The 23,745-nt window shown below is 34.0% G+C and overlaps 1 long non-coding RNA gene across 1 annotated transcript in view; it reads left to right on the top strand.

Annotated features, from left to right (window-relative positions):
- Positions 1-23,745, top strand: part of LOC136030726 (uncharacterized) — a 151,286-nt gene that overhangs the window by 64,837 nt on the left and 62,704 nt on the right. Inside the window, exon 2 of the long non-coding RNA XR_010618348.1 lies at positions 6,228-6,575. This is a non-coding gene — a long non-coding RNA (uncharacterized LOC136030726). The remainder of the gene's footprint in view (positions 1-6,227; positions 6,576-23,745) is intronic.

The raw sequence follows: 23,745 nt of genomic DNA, 5'->3' as shown, positions 1-23,745 counted from the left end.
AGTTTTAATGTCGCTCCTTACTTTCAGTTAAAAAAACTTTTTTTTTATTTAATCACACTATCAGCACCTGAAGCCTTATTACTTTTTAATGCTTTTAGTACTGTCGCTAATTCTCCCTCACTAAACAAATCTTCCTTCACATCCAATGTATCACAAACTTTTCCATTTTCAGCTATATCTTTTCTGGATGGGACAATTTTTTTTCATTAGTATATTTAGATTTCAAATATAAATTTTCATTCAAGGGGGAGGGTGATAAAGAGAGATCAATCATTGAGCGAATCTAATTCTGTTTAAGGCAACATAATGGAGTAAACAACACTGGATTGTTTCTTATTCTTTTGAATCGCAACTAAGATACGGGGACTTTATATCACATTTAAATCTTTCTTTGTATTTACAAAAACTTATTAGGTTCGATTCAAACACCCAGGACATCAAGATAAAACGTTTCATGCCCTCTTGACCAATCTAAGATCACATTATCGTTAGTGTTGCCGCGTTGAACCAGGAAAACTAGTAAAGAAAACTGATTAGCTAACTCGGCAACACTTTTCGTCCCTAAACATTAAATTTTCGTCCCTAAAAATGTGTTAATCTAAGACAACTAGACCTTTCAAAAGGAAAGCTACATCTAGCTCTTTGTTGCCATTTTTTTTCTTTTTTTTTTTTTTTTAGCTTAATTGCTGATTTTCACTCATATTTATTCTTTTAAATTTAGCACCCTCTAAGTCTTTTACATCAAAAGTTTAATTCCTGATTTTAATTTCTAAGTTTTTAAGGCATGCACGTCTGTGTAAATTTTAGTTTAACCCTTTCAAAAAATTAGATTTTATTTTCACTTTCCTTGGCACTTCCAATCCTCCAAAGCCTGTCAAGCGTGCAGATTAACATTATTAAAGACGTTTTGAAAAGACACGTTTTGAAAACATTTAAACGTTCTAATAGAAACAATCGAAGAAAAAACCTGAAATTAATCCTATACAAGAGCGTAGGCCAAATATCCTGATATATAAATAAAGAAAATATAATAAAGCATAGTTTTGGAAACCTATTACACATAGTGTAAACTTTACTTTTAATCTCTATTTCCAACTTTTTTTCACCCTATCATCTACTTCATCAAAATTATAATATGCAAAACCAACCATCCCTCAGGTCCCAAGGCCCTTTGAAGCTGCAGCAATGATGTCCAATGGACAAAGCTGTGCAAGAAAACTTTCAGATTCGACTTAAGTGTTCTAAAGGTGCTATAAATGTCTTATCTGTTGGACCCTTCGAAATTTAATTGAGATCCCATAGGCCCATCTTATGGAAACTGATATCAAGTATCTTGAACTTCCTTCACTGGGATCCGATCGAGCAAAGGTAACCGACACCTTGACTATGGCTGTCGTCCAGCTTCTGTCAAATGAATTCCATCCGCCTATCTAGTGATTAGGCCAATGAAATAAGTTGATACCTCTTACCAATCCCTCTCTTTCACAGGGGTTGGATCAGATGCAGACAAAAAAAAATGCACAACTGAGAATATAGTTCTTTGTTTCTTCCATGTTAAGATAGAATAAAACGTCTCTCTCTCTCTCTCTCTCTCTCTCTCTCTCTCTCTCTCTCTCTCTCTCTCTCTTTCTGTCTCCCTATCTCTCTCTCTCTCTCTCTCTTTCATTCTGTCTCTTTAAAATGTAAACTGTTCTGAAGTATGAGAGAACAAAATATCTATTCTCGATATGATTGAACAGATGCGTAATTTCGTCAGAATCTTGGGGGTGGGGCAAATTTGGGGCCAATATTCCAAAATCAAGTGAAAATGATTGTGAAAACTGAAAAATAATCCAAATATTACCATAAAGGCAGCAAAGATATACTAAAGAAAACTGACTTATTTCTCTGGAAACTTAAATTGTGTATATTTGTATTAGTTTTGATTTTTTGCAGAAACCAAACTTCAGCTGGGTGGAATGAGGGCTGGGAGGGGAGAGGGAGTAGTCTACGGTCTGGAGGGGGGCATTTCTCCTCCCTACCTTGCTACATAGCAAATTACACCCCTGTGTTTAACACTGGAATTCCCCACAAGTGCAACAGTGGAAGCCCAGTGTCCCCTCAAAGATAGGGGTGCAGCTGCAAAACCCTGCAAAAAAAGATTGTAAAGGTTCCACGTGATCTGCAAGTATTTACACTTACTACATTAAGTCAAATTAAATTCCAAATGAACCCACGTTCCTCCTGGAAAAGTAAAACTGGGCACTCGTGCCGTAGACGCAATACATTTTCTTTCGGCGGGAAAAAAAGAAGAGACATTAATTAGTAAAGGAACTTAATTGTGATTAAGAACATAAGTGGGAGTAATTAGGGCTAGCGTTTTCCTTATAGGTAGCCTATCATTTATCATTAATGGAACCAGGATACAGATCTTTATATCTTGATTTTTGTACATTTTTTCTCATCAAGAATGCATCTTCTTTAAATGTAATTAGCAATCACGATAAAAATGTGGTCGCCGGGAATTTCCCTAGCAAAAATAATTAGCCACATTCATTTCTTTTCTTTCTAAAAAGTGCAGAGAGTCTTATTATTCCAGACAAATTTTTCAAAGTTTTTCTTCGGTTCCATAATTGGATAAGTCTTCAGATATCAAATAGGTTAACTCGGCTTGTTTAGATTTTTTAGTCCTAATGTCCTAATATATTTCTACAAATATAGGGAAATGTCACGCGTTAGTTTATTGGAAATAGTTTTCCAAAAATATGTTGCATAATCTGCGAAGCAGTAATAGATTTATATCTATTAAAATTATTTTGTGCATGTTTTTACTGTTTTAAAAATTACAGACAATAAACCTTATAAAAACATCTTTTTTCCAACTTAGGCAGTGAAATTGAAGAAGCCAACATTATTTTTGCAACAATAGGCCATTAAGTATATGTTTAACTTTACATGTCTCGTAAATTTTCCTTTGAAAACTCAGAACTAAAAACAGAAGAAAATTGTTTCCTTGTGAAAAGTAAAATAAATCAGACAATACATTTTCCTTGCTGATTAGATTTCTCAAGTGCTGCCGATTCGAAGCTTCTGCGAATGATGATCATGAACACATTTTATGATAAAGTTGAACTTACATTATAACAAAATAAAGTTCCAGTATGAAGAGAACAGTTTCAATAGGAAGGGAAGTAAACGTCAAAACAGTATTTTGAAACACATCAAACTTGGTATTAAACGTAATATTAAGTATTACGTTTGCAATGTGAAGAATCGTTGTACCGCTGTATCAAAAGCACTCGTAGCATCAGTATTATCAAAAGCATTAGTTATTCATGTTCCTCTTTTTTAGTATTATTCTATCTTTTTTCACTCTATATAAAACAGTTCGTGGTAACGAACTGTAGTAAGGAGCGATCCGGCTCAATAGTAACCAAAACTCTAAAAAATTGAATTTTGATATAAATAGTTACATCAAAAGAATTGCATTTTAATGCTGATTTTAAATATATAAGTTTTATCAAGTTTAGTCTTAGCCATCAAAAGTTACGAGCCTGAGAAAATTTGCCTTATTTAGGAAAATAGGGGGAAAGACCCCCTAAAAGTCGTAGGATCTTAACGAAAATGACACCATCGGATTCAGCGTATCAGAGAACCCTACTGTAGAAGTTTCAAGCTCCTATCTACAAAAATGTGGAATTTTGCATTTTTTGCCAGAAGACAAATCACGGGTGCGTGTTTATTTGTTTTTGTTTTTTTTTTTTTTCCCAGGGGTCATCGTATCGACCAAGTGGTCCTAGAATGTCGCAAGAGGGCTCATTCTAACGGAAATGAAAAGTTCTAGTGCCCTTTTTAAGTGACCAAAAAAACTGGAGGGCATCTAGGCCCCCTCCCACGCTCATTTTTTTCCCAAAATCAACGGATCAAAATTTTGAGATAGCCATTTTGTTTGGCATAGTCGAAAATCTTAATAACTATGTTTTTGGGGATGACTTACTCCCCCACGGTCCCTGGGGGAGGAGTTGGAAGTTACAAACTTCAACCAGTGTTTACATATAATAATGGTTATTGGGAAGTGTACAGACGTTTTCAGGGGGATTTTTTTGGTTTTGGGGGTAGGGTTGAGGGAGGGGGCTATGTGGGAGGATCTTTCCTTGGAGAAATATGCCATGGGGGAAAAAAATTCAATGAAAAGGGCGCAGGATTTTCTAGCATTACTATAAAAAAAAAAAAATGAAAAAATAAACATGAAAACGTTTTTTCAAATGAAAGTAAGGAATAGTATTGAAATTTAAAACAAACAGAGATTATTACGCATATGAAGGGTTCTAAAAATACTTTAGCATAAAGAGCGAGGTATTTAGGAGGAGATAAATACCTCGCTCTTTATGCTAAAATATTTTTAGTGATTTCAACTATTTATTCTACGGCCTATTTGATTCAGGGGTCATTCTTAAAGAATTGGAACAAAACTTACGATTTAGTGTAAAGAGCGAGGTATTAACGAGGGTACAAGCCCCCTCGTACACATAATAAAAATATAAGAATATAAAAGTTTGTTACGTAAGTTAATTCTTAAGTTACGTATATTTTTTACTAATAAAAACGTTCGTTGAATATTAAAAGTTCTAGTAGCCTTTTTAAGTAACCGAAAAATTGGAGGGCAGCTAGGCCTCCTTCCCCACCCCTTATTTCTCAAAATCGTCTGATCAAAACTAAGAGAAAGCCATTTAGCAAAAAAAAAATTAATATACTAATTTCATTTCAATAATTTATGTGCGGAGAGCCAAAATCAAACATGCATTAATTCAAAAACGTTCAGAAATTAAATAGAAAAAAAACTAGTTTTTTTAACTGAAAGTAAGGAGCGACATTAAAACTTAAAACGAACAGAAATTACTCCGTATATGAAATGGGTTGTCCCCTCCGCAGTCCCACGCTCTTTACACTAAAGTTTTTAGTTTTTTTAAAAAGTAGAATTGTGGCAAAGAGTCAAACTTTAGCGTAAAGAGCGAGGGACTGCGGAGGGGACAACCCATTTCATATACGGAGTAATTTCTGTTCGTTTTAAGTTTTAATGTCGCTCCTTACTTTCAGTTAAAAAAACTAGTTTTTTTCATTTAATAAGAGAAAGAGAACTGTGGGTAAAGCTCAAGTTTCATCACAAGCTTTCTAAACTGGAAATTACGCTGCGGAGTAGCCTAGTTTCCATACCTTAGTACTTAGAAATGCTGATTCTAGAAGCAAATCCTTTTTTTGGCTTTCTAAAATCCCCCTCAACAAAATAAAAATGCGTAAAGTGGGCAGGGTTTTGAAGCCGAGGGAAATGTTGGGATTATACAATATGAATGAAATTATATTTTAAATAATGATTCCAGTTATCACTGATAATTTCTGTATAGTAGGAAGTCGAAAGAGAAGTAAAAAAACCCACGCATCCGTTAATGTTAATATCCAAGATCGTTCACCTTCTCTTTCGAGTTTAAACTAGCCAGCTGTATCTGAACAAAAGAAACGTCCAATTTTGCTTACAGACAATATTACTATAGAGTGAAGCGTATTAGTCCATGAGCCCCGCGGGCAGTGGGACGAGGTTTGTATTCTGATCAACTAACATTTCAACCAATCACAACACAGACCTCGCCCCGCTGCCCGCAGGGCTCATGGACTAATACGCTTCGCCTTATAGTAATGTTGTCTGTAAGCAAAATCGGACGTTTGTTTTTTTTCAGATTCAGCTGGCTAGTTTAAACTCGATATTGAAAGTGAACGATCTTGGATATCAACATTAATGAATGCGTGAGTTTTTTACTTCTCTTTCGACCTCCTATTATACAGAAATTACCAGCGATAACTGGAATTAGTATATAAAATATAATTTGTGCAACCCCAACTTTTCCCCCGGCTTCAAAACCCTCCCCGACCTTACGCATTTTTAGTTTGCCCCATGGAGGGGGAGGGTCAAACAGAAATGAATAAGCTTCTAGAATTAGCATTTCTATGAACTATAGCTGCTATAGTTCATATATGCTGCTTTGCACGAAACTAAAGCTTTTACCGAACTGTGTTCTCCTTTTGCATTATTAGCGCTATTCAGCTTAATCATGTTACTACCCAAAAATAGAGGTCCTTATCATCACTATTTGCAAATTAGATAACTACATCTATCAAATTAATAATTCAAGTCATGTAAGAATTATAAATAAATTGAAATTTTTTAATCGTTTTATATCTGTTAATTTTTCCAGAATGAACACAAATGCAGGAGGAAATCGAAGTTTACAACTCTGAAGAGAGTAACGAGACCTACTACTACGATTTATATGAAAAATCCATCAACAAAACAGCTCATGAGTTTACGACTACTACAATCGTCATTCTTTGCGTAATCGGAGTATCATTCCTATTAGGGGTTATTGGAAATATTTTAGTTCCGATTGTCATATTAAAAAGTCATGATCTGAGAACGTCGACCAATGTGTTTCTAATAAATCTGGCAATTGCTGATTGTCTAGTGATACTATTATGTGTCCCCCCGGCTGTTGTCGAAATGTATGCTGGATTCGGACATCGATGGATATTCGGAAGTGTAATGTGTAAGTTTTTCTTTTTATTACATTTACCTGTTAATCTACTCCAATACTGAAAGGCATCTTTTCTCAAAAAGATATTTTACTTAGACCACTGCACTGCCAAGGAAATATTATATCTCCACGTGTTTCTTTTTGAAACAGTTCGTGGTAACTGTAAGTAAGGAGCGACCCGGCTCAATAGTAACCGAAACTCTAGAAAGCAGAATTTTGATACCAATAGATATGTCACGAAAATTGAATGTTTACGCTGATCTCGAATATATAGATTTCAATAAGCTTAGCTTTATGCATCAAAGGTTACGAGCCTGAGAAAAGTTTCCTGATTTTCAAAAAAGCTGGAAACACCCCCTAAAAGTCAAGTGATCTTGATGCAAATGACAACATCAGATTCAGCGTATAAGACAACCAAACTGTATAGGTTTCAGACTTCTATCTGCAGAAATATGGAATTTAGTATTTTCAAACAGTTCGTGGTAACGAACTGTAGTAAGGAGCGACCCGGCTCAACAGTAACCAAAACTCTAAAAAATGGAATTTTGATACCAATAGCTACATCAAAAGAATTGCATTTTAAAGCTGATTTTAAATATATAAGTCTCATCAAGTTTAGTCTTACCCATCAAAAGTTACGAGCCTGAGAAAATTTGCGTTATTTTAGAAAATAGGGGGAAACGCCCCCTGAAAGTCTTAGAATCTTAACAAAAATCACACCATCAGATTCAGCGTATCAGAGAACCCTACTGTAGAAGTTTCGAGCTCCTATCTACAAAAATGTGTCCCTCATCAAATCTGCTTCCTCATCAACGCCCCGCTCTTTACGCTAAAGTTTTTTACTGTTTTAGAAAGAAGAATTGAGAGAAAGAGTCAAACTTTAGCGTAAAGAGCGGGGCGTTGATGAGGAAGCAGCCTCTTTCATATACGAAGTAATTTCTGTGCGTTTTAAGTTTTGATGTCACTCCTTACTTTCAGTTGAAAAAACTTGTTTTTTTTATTTAATTTGCCAGAAGAAATATCACGGATGCTTGTTTATATGCTTTTTTTCTTGTTTTACCCCCAAGGGGTGATCATATTGACCCATCAGTCCTATAACATAAGAAGAGGGCCCATTCTAACGCAAATTAAAAGTTCTAGTGTCTTTTTTGAGTGAATAAAAAAATTTGAGGGCAACTAGGCCCCCTTTTCCCCAAAATCATCCGATCGAAATTTTGAGATAGCCAGTATGTTCATCATAGTTGAAAGGCTTAATAGCTATGCCTTTGGGTATAACATGACCCCCCCCCCCTCAACAGCCCCAGGGGAAAGGTCTTAAATTTATAAGATTCGCCTATTGCTTAGGCATAATATTTGTTATTGTGATGCATGCATATATTTTTGGATTTGGGGAGGGGAATTTTCTACTGGGTAAATTATGGGGAAGAAGTTTCCAGGGAGTGAACTTGTCAGGGGAAATTACTCTACGGGAATTTACAAGAATTCTTATACAAAATTATTTTTATATGTCTTGCTTTCTCTTTTCCGTCTCAATTTTCCGCGCGGAGTGATCAAGAGTAATTGTCCTGGGTAAATTTCCAACGGGATTGTTTTGTCTAGAGGATATTTTCATGGTTGGGGGGTCTTTCCATGGAAGAGGGTTTAAATTTCCTATCATTATTATAAAAACGATCAGAAACTAAATTTGAAAAATCAGTTTTTTTCAACTTGAAGTAAGGAGCAACATTAAAACTTAAACTTGAAGTAAGGAGCAACATTAAAACTTAAAATGAAAGGAATTTTTTACGTATATGAAGGGAATTGCCTCTCCTCAACACCTCGCTCTTTCCGCTAAAGTTTGAATTTTATTCCAATTCTATAAGAATGACTCCTGAAACACAAGGGCCGTTAATTAGAACAACAAGATTTTTTTTTAAGTACTAAAAACTTTAAAGTAAAGAGCAAGGTGTTGAGGATGGAAAAACACCCTTCTTATGCTTAATTATTTCTGTCCGTTTTAAGTTTTAATTTTGCTCCTAGCTTTAAGTTGAAAAAACTTGTTTTTTTTTTTTATTTAATTCAGTCAGGAATTACGACCGTTTTGTCGCGTGATGGACCATCCGTTCTCTCATAGCCAATGATAAACACAGTTAAAATATTTTTCTTTTTAGCAATACGGCTGTATCAAAGTATTTATCCATACCCTTCTTCAAGTTATTTGAAATTATGCAACGCATAAAAGAGTCCACTCTGGCTATAGTTTTCCGCTCTGGCTCTGGCTATATACTCTGGCTAGGGTTGCTAGCAGAAGCACACTTTGGCTATTCGACTAGAGCCAAATGAGAGCAAGACCTCCTCAAATGAGATGTGTAATTAACGAATTAAAGGAAAAGGAACGTCCTAGAAATAAGTAAAGAGTGGAGATCTGAACAGAGAGGCTTGGGGAGGAATGTGCTCAGCGGTGTTACTGTTTCATAATCTGATAATTCAATATGGTGTGAGTACTAGTTGTAGAAATAGTAGTATCTATCCTAGTTTTTTTGGAAATCAGGCGAAGAAGCTCATAATCTTTTTTCATTTCCTCGTTGCCTTTGTGCTCCCACCCTCTCTATTTCGGTGAAAATGAAGTATTTCCGTGTTCTAATGTGCACTATTTCAAATATGAATACAATTAAGATTCTAAAGTACCTAAAACAATTAAATAAAAGATTTTTTAGCTCTTTGTTCCGATATAAGGTCTGTTCTTACCCAAAAACCATAATTTTCTACGGCTTGTCCTTTGACTGTTCCAAATTTACGAAGTTAAAAGGGCAATGTCTTATTTAGTTACTTTTGTAAAGTTGAACCATGAATACAGATAAAAAATAGAGCAGTCAAATTTGAAAACGTTTTTCAAACAGTTCGTGGTAACGAACTGTTTTAAGGAGCGTCCCGGCTCAATAGTAATTTTACTATTGAAGGCTCAATCAGTAAAAATTTCGATGCTAAAAGATATATCAAAAGAATCGGATTTTTATGCTGATTTTAAATATATAAGATTCATCAAATTTAGTCTTTGTCATCAAAAGTTACGAGCCTGAGAAAATTTGCCTTATTTTGGAAAATAGGGGGAACACCCCCTAAATGTCATAGAATCTTAACGAATATCACACCATCGCATTCAGCGTATCAGAGAACCCAATAGGAAAAATTTCAAGGTCCAATCTACAAAATGTGGGATTTCGTATTTTTTGCCAGAAGACAAATCACGGGTGCGTGTTTACTTGTTTGTTTGTTGTTTTTTTTTCCAGGGGTCATCGTATCGACCAAGTGGTCCTAGAATGTTGCAAAAGGGCTCATTCTAACGGAAATGAAAAGTTCTAGTCCCCTTTTTAAGTTACCAAAAAAATTGGAAGGCACCGAGGCCCCCTCCCACGCTCATTTTTTTCCCAAAGTCAACGGATCAAAATTTTGAGATAGCCATTTTGTTCCGAATAGTCGAAAACCATAATAACTATGTATTTGGGGATGACTTACCCCCCTCCCACAGTCACTGGGGGAGGGGCTGCAAGTTACAAACTTTGACCAATGTTTACATACAGTAATGGTTATTGGGAAGTGTACCGAAGTTTTCAGGGGGATTTTTCAGGTTCGGGTGTGGGGTTCAGGGGAGGGGGCTATATGGGAGGATCTTTCCTTGGAGGAATGTTTCATGGGGGAAGAGAAATTCAATGAAAAGGGCGCAGGATTTTCTAGCATTACTATTTAAAAAAAAAACAATGAAAATATAAACATGAAAAGTTTTTTCAATTGAAAGTAAGGAGAAGCATTAAAACTTAAAACTAACAAAGATTATTACGCATGTGACGGGATCTAAAAATACTTTAGCATAAAGAGCGAGGCATTTAGGAGGAGATAAATACTTCGCTCTTTATGCTAAATTATTTTTAGTAATTTCAACTATTTATTCTACGGCCTTTCTGATTCAGGGGTCATTCTTAAAGAATTGGGACAAAACTTAAGATTTAGTGTGAAGAGCGAGGTATTAACGAGGGAACAAGCCCCCTCATATATATAATCAAAAATATAAGAATATAAAAGTCTGTTACGTAAGTTAATTCTTAAGTTACGTATATTTTTTACTAGTAAAAACGTTCATTAAAAATTAAAAGTTCTAGTTGCCTTTTTAAGTAACCAGAAAATTGGAGGGCAACAAGGCCTCCTTCCCCACCCCTTATTTCTCAAAATCGTCTGATCAAAACTAAGAGAAAGTCATTTAGCCAAAAAAAGAATGAATATGCAAATTTCATTTTAATAACTTATGTACGGAGAGCCAAAATCAGACATGCAAAAATTCAAAAACTTTCAGAAATTTAATAAATAAAACAAGTTTTTTAAATGAAAGTAAGGAGCGAGATTAAAACTTAAAACGAACATAAATTACTCCGTATATGAAAGGGGCTTTTCCTCCTCGACACCCCGCTCCTTGTGCTAAAGTTTGATTCTTTCTCGCATCTCTACTTTTTAAAACAATAAAAAACTTTAGCGTAAAGAGCGGGAAGTCGAGGAGGAAAAGCCCCTTTCATATACGGAGTAATTTCTGTTCGTTTTAAGTTTTAATGTCGCTCCTTACTTTCATTTAAAAAACTTGTTTTTTTTATTTAATCGCTTATAAAATTTAAAATTAATGATCTCTTGATTCCTAAAGACATAAACACCTTCACCAGAAACCTGGAACTTCTTACACTTTGGTGCAATACTTTTTAAGCCTTTTTTGCAAACTTTTCCACCTTTCTTTTTCTTTTTTAAGTTCGGTGCCTGTTATTACCAAAATCTGCATAATTACATATAGAAGTATCATTAATTAATAATTGAATTACCAATTTTACTAATTCTTTAGAACATACATGGTTGTGTAACTTCCCACTAATACAATCAGGTTTCATCTTTTCTTTGTCTTTGACGATTTTTTCTGTCTTTGATTGAGAATTAAATAAAAAAAACTAGTTTTTTAACTGAAAGTAAGGAGCGACATTAAAACTTAAAACGAACAGAAATTACTCCGTATATGAAATGGGTTGTCCCCTCCGCAGTCCCACGCTCTTTACGCTAAAGTTTGACTCTTTGCCACAATTCTACTTTTTAAAACAACTAAAACTTTAGCGTAAAGAGCGTGGGACTGCGGAGGGGACAACCCATTTCATATACGGAGTAATTTCTGTTCGTTTTAAGTTTTAATGTCGCTCCTTACTTTCAGTTAAAAAACTAGTTTTTTTTATTTAATTTCTGAACGTTTTTGAATTAATGCATGTTTGATTTTGGCTCTCCGCACATAAATTATTGAAATGAAATTAGTATATTAATTTTTTTTTGGCTAAATGGCTTTCTCTTAGTTTTGATCAGACGATTTTGAGAAATAAGGGGTGGGGAAGGAGGCCTAGCTGCCCTCCAATTTTTCGGTTACTTAAAAAGGCTACTATAACTTTTAATATTCAATGAACGTTTTTATTAGTAAAAAATATACGTAACTTAAGAATTAACTTACGTAACAAACTTTTATATTCTTATATTTTTATTATGTGTACGAGGGGGTTTGTACCCTCGTTAATACCTCGCTCTTTACACTAAATCGTAAGTTTTGTTCCAATTCTTTAAGAATGACCCCTGAATCAAATAGGCCGTTGAATAAATAGTTGAAATCACTAAAAATATTTTAGCATAAAGAGCGAGGTATTTATCTCCTCCTAAATACCTCGCTCTTTATGCAAAAGTATTTTTAGAGCCCTTCATATGCGTAATAATCTCTGTTTGTTTTAAATTTCAATGCTATTCCTTACTTTCATTTGAAAAAACGTTTTCATGTTTATTTTTTCATTGTTTTTTTTTATAGTAATGCTAGAAAATCCTGCGCCCTTTTCATTGAATTTTTTTCAACCATGGCATATTTCTCCAAGGAAAGATCCTCCCACATAGCCCCCTCCCTCAACCCTACCCCCAAAACCAAAAAAATCCCCCTGAAAACGTCTGTACACTTCCCAATAACCATTATTATATGTAAACACTGGTTGAAGTTTGTAACTTGCAACCCCTCCCCCAGGGACTGTGGGGGAGTAAGTCATCCCCAAAAACATAGTTATTAAGATTTTCGACTATGCCAAACAAAATGGCTATCTCAAAATTTTGATCCGTTGACTTTGGGAAAAAATGAGCGTGGGAGGGGGCCTCGATGCCCTCCAATTTTTTTGGTCACTTAAAAAGGGCACTAGAACTTTTCATTTCCGTTAGAATGAGCCCTCTTGCGACATTCTAGGACCACTTGGTCGATACGATGACCCCTGGGAAAAAAAACAAAAAACAAAAAAACAAAAAAACAAACAAATAAACACGCACCCGTGATTTGTCTTCTGGCAAAAAATGCAAAATTCCACATTTTTGTAGATAGGAGCTTGAAACTTCTACAGTAGGGTTCTCTGATACGCTGAATCTGATGGTGTCATTTTCGTTAAGATCCTACGACTTTTAGGGGGTGTTTCCCCCTATTTTCCTAAATAAGGCAAATTTTCTCAGGCTCGTAACTTTTGATGGCTAAGACTAAACTTGATGAAACTTATATATTTAAAATCAGCATTAAAATGCGATTCTTTTGATGTAGCTATTTATATCAAAATTCAATTTTTTAGAGTTTTGGTTACTATTGAGCCGGATCGCTCCTTACTACAGTTCGTTACCACGAACTGTTTGATTAGTTGAATTTGTCAATGCTTAAACAGCAATGTTAATTTTTAAACATAGATATGGTTGTATGACATGTTACTTAACAATTCGAAGAATGAGATTTCATTTTTCTTTGTCTTTGACGATTTTTTTTGTCTTTGATTGAGAATTAGTTAAATTTGTCAATGCTTAAAAGACAATGTTAATTTTTAAACATAGATATGGTTGTATGACATGTTACTTAAACAATTCGAAGAATGAGATTTCATTTTTTCTTTGTCTTTGACGATTTTTTCTGTCTCTGATTGAGAATTAGTTAAATTTGTCAATTCTTAAAATACAATGTTAATTTTTAAATATAGATATGGTTTTATGACATATTACTTAAACAATTCGAAGAATGCGATTTCATTTTTTCTCTGTCTTTGACGATTTTTTCTGTCTTTGATTGAGAATTAGTTAAATTTGTCAATGCTTAAAATACAATGTTAATTTTTAAATATAGATATGGTTTTATGACATATTACTTAAACAATTCGAAGAATGCGATTTCATTTTTTCTCTGTCTTTGACGATTTTTTCTGTCTTTGATTGAGAATTAGTTAAATTTTTCAATTCTTAAAATACAATGTTAATTTTTAAATATAGATATGGTTTTATCACATATTACTTAAACAATTCGAAGAATGCGATTTCATTTTTTCTCTGTCTTTGACGATTTTTTCTGTCTTTGATTGAGAATTAGTTAAATTTGTTAATGCTTAAAATACAATGTTAATTTTTAAATATAGATATGGTTTTATGACATATTACTTAAACAATTCGAAGAATGCGATTTCATTTTTTCTCTGTCTTTGACGATTTTTTCTGTCTTTGATTGAGAATTAGTTAAATTTGTCAATTCTTAAAATACAATGTTAATTTTTAAATATAGATATGGTTTTATGACATATTACTTAAGCAATTCGAAGAATGCGATTTCATTTTTTCTCTGTCTTTGACAATTTTTTCTGTTTTTGATTGAGAATTAGTTAAATTTGTCAGTGCTTAAAAGACAATGTTAATTTTTAAACATAGATATGGTTGTATGACATTTTACTTAAGCAATTCCAACAACCAGGTTTCATTTTATTTATCCCTAGTACAACAAGACTTAATTAGTTGAACTTAACAATGCTCATTTTTGAAAACTCCAACATAGCAAGTCAAAGACATATAGAGCTTAAAAAACAAACTGCATCTTATTAGGCTGTTTGGGGCCATATGTTTTTAATTTATTTTTTCTGGTTTTTCATCTTTGTTTATTCTTTTAAATTTAGTACACATTACTATTAAGAACTGCATATAGTAGTCTTTTCTATCAAAAATCGAACTTTTCAATTTAATTAAAATAGTATTTAAATATAGTAAATAAAATAATTTTTAAATTTAATTTCTAATTGAACTTGTTTAAAGAATTAATTTTATAAAACATTATGGTTAGGCAAGTTTTAACTTTACTACTTCATTCAATCAGATTTCATTTTCGCTCTCTGTGATACTTTAAATACAGAAAAAATTGCTTTGCTTTTCCTTCAAAGTCATATAAACACTGTGAATGTCAGATTGAATAAAGTTGAAAATAAATGCGATGAAATAAAATAACAGTAAAATCTGTCATCATCAACCACAAAAGACATAACCCCTTCTTAGGGCAGGAAAATCATGAGTACGATTTAAAGATCTATATCAGCTATTCATTGGCAAACTGTATTCAACAAAAAAAAAATTCATTTTATGTATCTTGATGACCAGCAAGGACATGCGCAAATCAGAGTAGACCCTTTTGATACTGTCACTTTATCTTTTTTACTTTATTTTTTAGTTTCAAAGTAAAAGAAAACTTCATTTCCAGCCAGAGGCAAAAGTTGTGGGAGGGAGTATGGAGGGGGAACTGCCCCCTAAACAACCCTTTCTTCAATTTTGAAAATGTGTGTTTGGCACTTACATTGAAAAAACAAAACAAATTGCACATCCTAGACTTTTAAAAATACATTTTTTAGTTTTTGGATTTTTTTTAATTAAAAATAAATCCTTATGCCTCCTAAATTCACGGGCATTGGTATATCTGTTTTCAAAAGTTCTTAAGGTAATAATTTGTGCTGCACGGTAAAGTTTGGTAAAAGTTGGTAAAAATTGGTAAAGAGTTTGATGCATGCACATACAAGTGAATCCATTTAAACAATGTTTGTTTATACAATATCCTATTTGGATAAATTTGAGATACAGAAACAGAATATTCCCACAGATTTAAAAGCATGTTTTTTCTGTCTCTTGTAGAGCTCGATGCAATAAAGCTTTTCAATCATGAAAAAATGAAAAAAAGATCAAATCATAATTACTTTTTTCACAGACTACAGTGACTTCAGACCAATGTTTCCACTTAGAGATTTTTCCATTAAAGTAAGGATTTGTTAAGATTATTTGTAACGTGAACTTACTTCAGAGACTACAGGACTTATGAAACTTTTCGTGAATCTTATGAATGAAATGAAGTAAAAAACCAATAAGTTTTTTGCAACTGAAAGTAAAGAGCAGCAATAAAACTTAAAACAAACATAAATTATTTTATATATGGGGGGGCTACCTCTTCCTCAACCTTTGCTCTTTACACTAAAGACTTAAAGCCCCTTAAAAATACTTCTCATTTCAATGCGACAGCCTTTGCGTGTGAGCAGTATTTCTTAAAGAATCGGGATAACCAAAATAGTTTAGCGTTAAGAGCGAGGGCTGAGAAAGCAACAATCTCCCTTATATAGGGAATAATTTATTTTCCTTTAAGTTTTAAGGCTGTTCCTTACTCTCAGTCGAAAAAATGTGATTTTTAATTCAGTTTCTGATTGTTTTTCATCTTATGCCAGAAAACCTTCGAATAAGCAAATTTCATAAATTACAGTTCATTCTCCAGGGACTGTCTTTGGTCTGGTCATCCTGCGAGGCATAGCTATTGGACCTTTCAACTATGCTGAACAAAATTGCCATCTTGAATAATTGATCAGATGATATTGGAAAAATTGAATGGGAGGGGAGCTTATTGCCCTTCAATCTATTCGGTCAATTAAAAAGGGCAGTAAAAATTTTGATTTCCGTTTGAATGAGCCCTCTCCCAATCTCTTAGGACCATTTTTTCGATAGGGTCACCCCTGAAAGTAACAAAAACAAACAAATAAAAATGCCACACTTTTGTAAATACGAACTTCAAACCTCATAAACAATGTTCTATGATATACTGAATCTGATCATGAGATTTTCATTTAAATCACTCGACCTTTTGAGGTTGTTTCCCCCTTTTTTCAAAATACTGTCAAATATTCTCAAGCTGATAGCTTATGATGTGTAGCGTAAAACGATTAAATTTTAGACATTTGGAATCCATATCTTGATACTAGTTTTTTCTCTTAATATCAGAACATAAAAGTTACGTATAGAACGCATATATGGAGCCGAGATTGCATCTACCTTTACATAATCCCCTAGAATCGGAATATAGTTTTTATTACATATTTTACTGGCTAACGCTAATAAATCTTAATCCTCCTTCCCCCTAGAAACTTGATAATTGCTTCAAATTAATGTGGCTAAGATACAGTTATATTTTGAACCCCCCCCCAAGCCCTCAATGTCCATCTAAAAAGTAATAAAAAGGATTTAAAAAATAAAATGTACAAATATCTCAATTTGAATTTAGTTTCAATCTATTACAACGTGAAACTGGTAAGGCTGAGTTAGTCGACAAAAAAAGAGTTTTTTTTTAACGTAAAGTTTTTTAACTTTAGAAACTAAAAAGTTAAAATTAAACTTTAAATTTTAACTAAAAAATTTTTAACTAAAGGTTAAAATTTGCAGCTATATCACTTATTCATTAAATTGTCTCATAATTTGAATTCTTAAGTAATTTAAAGAGTACAGCTCAAAACTAAAAAATGGGTTGCCCAAAAACAAATATTATATTCCCAAGTGAGTATCTGGGGTGGGGGGGATGTAGTCTATCTCTGAAAACTCCTCGCCAGCCTAGAAGAAATTCCCAAAGTGTTTGTTTCCCTTAATTTTATGCAGTTCACATTTCCTAGTATTCAAAAAACTTGTAAAAAAAAAAAAACATATAGGTTCTGATAGGAGTAAAATATTTTGTCGGTTAAAAAATCATACACTGAACGTGTTTCAGCTGGTTTAGCTTTAGAAAGGAAGTAATGTCCCGCAAAAGTTGTTTCACTAGTCACCCGTTAAAAAGAAATCAAAAATATGTTAAAAAGGAGGTTATGACGAAAAAATGGTGAAAATCACAGTAGACGATGACAGAATCTAAGATTTTATGAAAGGGAGGTTTTTATCAATCTTATGCAATTTTTATTTACATTCCAGTGAATGTTTGCGAAACAAAAAAAGATATAGGATATGGCGTTGGCTCTGAAAGGAGTAAAAAATTTTAGGTGTTACCCTAAATAACTGTAAATGGTGAAGTCCCTCTGGAAGCTCCATTTAAATGACCCCTCACTCAAAACTAAAAAGTTCTTATGTTTTTCTTATGTTTTTCTTATTATGACATTTCTTATGTTTTTGAACCAGACAGTTATACTAGCACGTAATTAGTTAAAAATTGGTTGATCGACAAGTCACTTGGACTCGCAGGCAAACAAGTGGTCATACTTCTTGGTCATACTTTCTTGGTCATTTCTTGGGAATTTTGGCCGTCTTTTTGCAATTTAAGCTTCATTTTCTGTATTCTTGGCTCCTTTTTTGTAATTTTCTGCCCGATTTTTCTTATATATTTATGATTTTTTTTTAGTCTCGGCTGCTTTTCGTATAATCTTGGATCCATTTTTTTGCATTCTTGGTGACATATCTCAGAATCCTTGGTAATAATTTACGCAATCTCTGGTCTATTTCTGTGGATTACATAAAAAGAACTAGTTTTTTTTAACTGAAAGTAAGGAGCGACATTAAAACTTAAAACGAAAAGAAATTACTCCGTATATGAAATGGGTTGTCCCCTCCTCAATCCCTCGCTATTTACGCTAAAGCTTTTAATTGTTTTAAAAAGCAGAATTGTGACAAAGAGTCAAACTTTAGCGAAAAGAGCGAGGGATTGCGGAGGGGACAAACCATTTCATATACGGAGTAATTTCTGTTCATTTAAGTTTTAATGTTGCTCCTTACTTTCAGTTAAAAAAACTAGTTTTTTTTATGTAATTTCTGAACCTTTTTGAATTAATGCATGTTTGATTTTGGCTCTCCACACATAAATTATTAAAATGAAATTTGCATATTAATTCCTTTTTTGGCTAAATGGCTTTCTCTTAGTTTTGATCAGACGATTTCGAGAAATAAAGGATGGGGAAGGAGGCCTAGTTGCCATGCAATGTTTCGGTTACATAAAAAGGCAACTATAAATTTTAATTTTTAACGAATTTTTTTATTAGTAAAAAATGTACGTAACTTAAGAATTAACTTACGTAACAAACTTTTATATTCTTTAATTTTTATTATATATATGAGGGGGTTTGTACCCTCGTTAATACCTCGTTCTTTACACTAAATCGTAAGTTTTGTACCAACTCTTTAAGAATAACCCCTGAATCAGAATGGCCGTAGAATAAATAGTTGAAATTACTAAAAATACTATCAAACAGTTCGTGGTAACGAACTGTATATAGGAGCGACCCGGCTCAAAAGTAATCAAAACTCTAAAAAGTTGAATTTTGATATCAATAGCTACATCAAAAGAATCGCATTTTAATGCTGATTTTAAATATATAAATTTTATCAAGTTTAGTCTTACCCATCAAAAGTTACGAGCCTGAGAAAATTTGCCTTATTTAAGAAAATAGGGGGAAACACCCCCTAAAAGTCGTAAAAGTCGTATATTAACGAAAATGACACCATCAGATTCAGCATATCAGAGAACCTTACTGTAGAAGTTTCAAGCTCCTATCTACAAAAATTTGGAATTTTGTATTTTTTGGCAGAAGACAAATCACGGGTGCGTGTTTATTTGTTTGTTTTTTTTTTCTTTTTTTTTTCTTTTTCCCAGGGGTCATCATATCGACCAAGTGGTCCTAGAATGTCGCAAGAGGGCTCATTCTAACGGAAATGAAAAGTTCTAGTGCCCTTTTTAAGTGACCAAAAAAATTGGAGGGCATCTAGGCCCCCTCCCACGCTCATGTTTTCCCAAAGTTAACGGATCTAAATTTTGAAATCGCCATTTTGTTCAGCATAGTCAAAAACCATAATAACTATGTCTTTGGGGATGACGTACTCCCCCACAATCCCTGGGGGAGGGGCTGCAAGTTACAAACTTTGACCAGTGTTTACATATAGTAATGGTTATTGGGAAGTGTACAGACGTTTTCAGGGGGGTTTTATTTTGTTTGGGGGTGGGGCTGAGAGGAGGCGGCTATGTTGTAGGATCTTTCCTTGGAGGAATCTGTGATGGGGGAAGAAAAATTCAATGGAAAGGGCGCAGGATTTTCTAGCATTATTATAAGAAAACCTTGAAAAATAAACATGAAAATGTTTTTTCAAAAGAAAGAAAGGAGTGGCATTGAAACTTAAAACGAACAGAGATTATTAAGCATATGAGGGGTTCTAAAAATACTTTAGCATAAAGAGCAAGGTATTTAGGAGGAGATAAATACCTCGCTCTTTATGGTAAAGTATTTTTTGTAATTTCAACTGTTTATTCTACGGCCTTTCTGATTCAAGGGTCATTCTTAAAGAATTGGGACAAAACTTACGATTTAGTGTAAAGAGCGAGGTATTAACGAGGGTACGAACCCCCTCGTATACCTAATAAAAATATAAGATTATGAAAGTTTGTTACGTAAGTTAATTCTTAAGTTACCTATATTTTTTACTAATAAAAACGTTCGTTAAAAATTAAAAGTTCTAGTTTCCTTTTTAAGTAACCGAAAAATTGGAGGGCAACTAGGCCTCCTTCTCCACCCCTTATTTCTCAAAATCGTCTGATCAAAACTAAGAGAAAGCCATTTAGCCAAAAAAAGAATTAATATACAAATTTCATTTTAATAATTTATTTGCGGAGAGCCAAAACCAAACATGCATTAATTCAAAAACGTTTAGAAATTAAATAAAAAAACTAATTTTTTTAGCTGAAAGTAAGGAGCGACATTAAAACTTAAAACGAACAGAAATTATTCCGTATATGAAATGGGTTGTCCCCTCCGCAATCCCTCGCTCTTTACGCTAAAGTTTGACTCTTTACCACAATTCTACTTTTTAAAACAATCAAAAGCTTTAGCGTAAAGAGCGAGGGATTGCGGAGGGGACAGCCCATTTCATATACGGAATAATTAAACCTTAAAATTAAAACCTTAGCTTCAATTTCGTCATTTTCGGTTCCAGTCTTGGATCCACAAGAAAATTACGGTGATGAAAGCAGCAATCCCAGTGATATTTGTGTATTATTGGTTCTTTGTCGGCCAGTTTTGACCCAAAACGAATGCTACATAGTTAGATGACAACGCTGAAAACAATCCCAATTAATAATTATTTATAATTATAATAATAATTAAATAATAATAATTATTTATTATTAATAATTTTGCCCTCAACCATGGACTCTTAACGCATACCCAGAAGGTTTTCGTCAGAAAATCAGTTCTATTGCAGGTGTTAGTAGTCAAGCCTGAAATAAGGCTCACTCGTATCAGAATATTGCGTTTTGAACGTAATTGTTCATAATAGTCGTAGGACTTTAAAATAATTGCATCCTAGCACCGTTACTATTCAGTTTAGCTATTGATTATATACGGTGACATTGTATCACATAAGTTGCGCTGAGCCTCGAAAATAGCTTGATAGGCCTTGATTTGCGGGAAACACTACCCTCCTCGAGTTTTGCAAGAACGCAGTTCAATAGCATTTAAAATAATTTCATGAAATGTTTGATGGAATTATTTTGAAGTGGATGAGCATTGGTTCAAGGTCAAGTGGGGCCAATATATAACCCAGCTACCTCTCACAAAAAAAAATATTGCGCCCCAGTATGAATCGTAATATATTTTGCCGTACTCCAAGGATGTCAGTTTAAAGAATTCTGAATAGAACATTTCAGTGGCAAACTTCAAGATAAAAAAGGAGAGCTTACACTTTGAATATGCTACTTTACACATACCAGTCATCCCAACACACTCACGACACACTCTTGCCACCCAATTAGGAGGATTTGCCAGTGGTAGAATGGAATAAGGGATATTATTAACTTCTAATCAATGAAACTTGAGCAGCTGAAAAGGCTGAGGATGATAATAAGTGTTTTCCAAAGTAGCTAACTAAGAAAAGATTTTTGTACTATTTTGGCTGACCGTGTATCAAGCGATTACCTATACGAAAATTTGTTTCGAACCTACACTTTCAGGCTGAAAGGATGGTTAAGATATATAGGTCACGAATGAATGAGGGTTGCAAGAATCCTAAAAATTGTTCATCAATCGGTGGTTGAATGAAAATGGGAAGTCTTTAAATAGGCTGCGAAGAGTCAATAAGAAAGGGTTTAAAGGAAATTTGAACTTCATATGAGGAAGTTAAGAACTTTTCTTTATTTTGCACTCCGTCTCTGTGCGCATTTTGCATTATTTGACAGGCTAGAAATGAATAAATAAATAAAGCCTTGAGCAAACTGGGGTGGACGAGGTGCATGTAGAGCTTTGTCAGCCACGGAGGACTCGGTCCTGTTGGACCGAGTCTTTGTCCGTCCTGTTACTACCAACGAGTCTTGTCCTGTTACTACCAACGTAAGCCGTTGGTAGTAAGTGTAGCTAACTGTAAAACTTGATTTTTGTATAGATGATTAGGTTCTTTTTCTCGTCAAATAGTCTTTCATATAAGGACCAGGCTTATCTAGCCCAGAGACCAGGGCTTACCAGGTGTCCCGATGGAGACCCTTCTTATTCATAATACACATTCATTGCATGCAGATGTATTCATTATTTTGTCTCTGAACTTAGTCCCAAGATTCTTCCGCTAGCTGTGCCGCTAGATACCCCATGCAAAGACCAAATATTTTTGATAATGAAGTTTGGGTAGCATCTTCTAATACGAGATATGAAGCCTCTGGCGTTTGGGTACCGGTTGAAACATCCATGTTACGTGCAATAGGACTAATACTGAAAAACACTACTACACTCTCAAAACAGTAAGCGCGAAAGCCCACCTCCCCATAAAAAATTTAGTCTCGGCATTTTGTCTACATTCATGTAGTAGAATTGTGTAAATAATTAGAGATATGAGATATAGAGAGATATACATTTATTAAGAAAAGAAAACAAACACTATTCACCATTCACCTGCTAAGAAAGGCAATAAGCTTGTAAGGGCAAGCGAGGTTATCACCCTCAGCTAATTAAAACCAAGTTCATATCACGCTACTCAATACAAAAGAAACTCAACTGATGTAGGAAGAAAGGAAAAAAAAGAAAGAGGAAAAAGACAAGAAGAAGACAGAAAAAAAATTATCAGGAAAAAATTAACAGTAAATAAATCAGGGAAATGCCTTGTATAGAATGACAACCTGGAACGGGCCTTACATCAAAATTACTCACGAGATAAAAGAAACTTCTAAACCCGTGACTTGAAAGCCCACGTTGCTTTTCTATTTACGAAATATTAAGGAAGAAAATCGGGTTTGAATTTCAACAAAGAAATGAACAAAAATAAAGACAAAACTTCAATTTAATTTAAAAAAAAATATGTAAATTCCTTATATTTCGGCCCCACGTCCAGAGCCTTTACCAACAAAAAGAAAGAAAAAGTACGACTAAAAGGGGAAAAATGTTTTTGAAAACATAACGCACACAAAAATACAAAAAAAAAACAAAAAAACAGTATAACTAAACACACGAAGAAGAAGAAAAAAAATTATAACATTGAATAAATAGGAAACTCACATTATAAACAAATTTTTATAGTGTGAGTTATGCCCCAAGAGCATACCCTACAACCCCTGCCCTGAGGGCTGGGAGGACTTTGTATCCCAAAAGACATAATTTCTGGACCTTTCAAATGCGTTGAACAAAATGGATATCTCAAAATTTTGATAGGAAGTGTTTGGAGAAATAATGGGCGGTGGGGAAATCATTTTCCCACCGATCATTTTCGCCTAATAAGTTTTTGAAAGATTTTGAAATCTCTATGACAGTGCATTCTATAATAACCTTACATGCCCCAAGGGCATTACAACCCTTGTCGTGAGGGATTTGGGGGGGGGGGTCATCCCCAAAGACACAATTTCCAGACCTTTCTACTAAGTTGAACAAAATGGCCATATCAAAATGTTTATCGGAAGCGTTAGGGTAAATTATGGGCTTGAGGGGGCATTAACCCTCCGATAACTTTCGACTTTTAAAATGGGCACTAACCCTCTCAATTGCCAATCAAATGAGCCCTTTTTAAGGTTTCTACAACAACAATTTCTATAAGAACTTCACATACCATGAGGGCATAACTTACGACC

The sequence above is a fragment of the Artemia franciscana genome, chromosome 8, assembly GCF_032884065.1.
Source record: "Artemia franciscana chromosome 8, ASM3288406v1, whole genome shotgun sequence".
Lineage (NCBI taxonomy): Eukaryota > Metazoa > Arthropoda > Branchiopoda > Anostraca > Artemiidae > Artemia > Artemia franciscana.
This window is presented reverse-complemented; position numbering and strand designations above follow the sequence as displayed.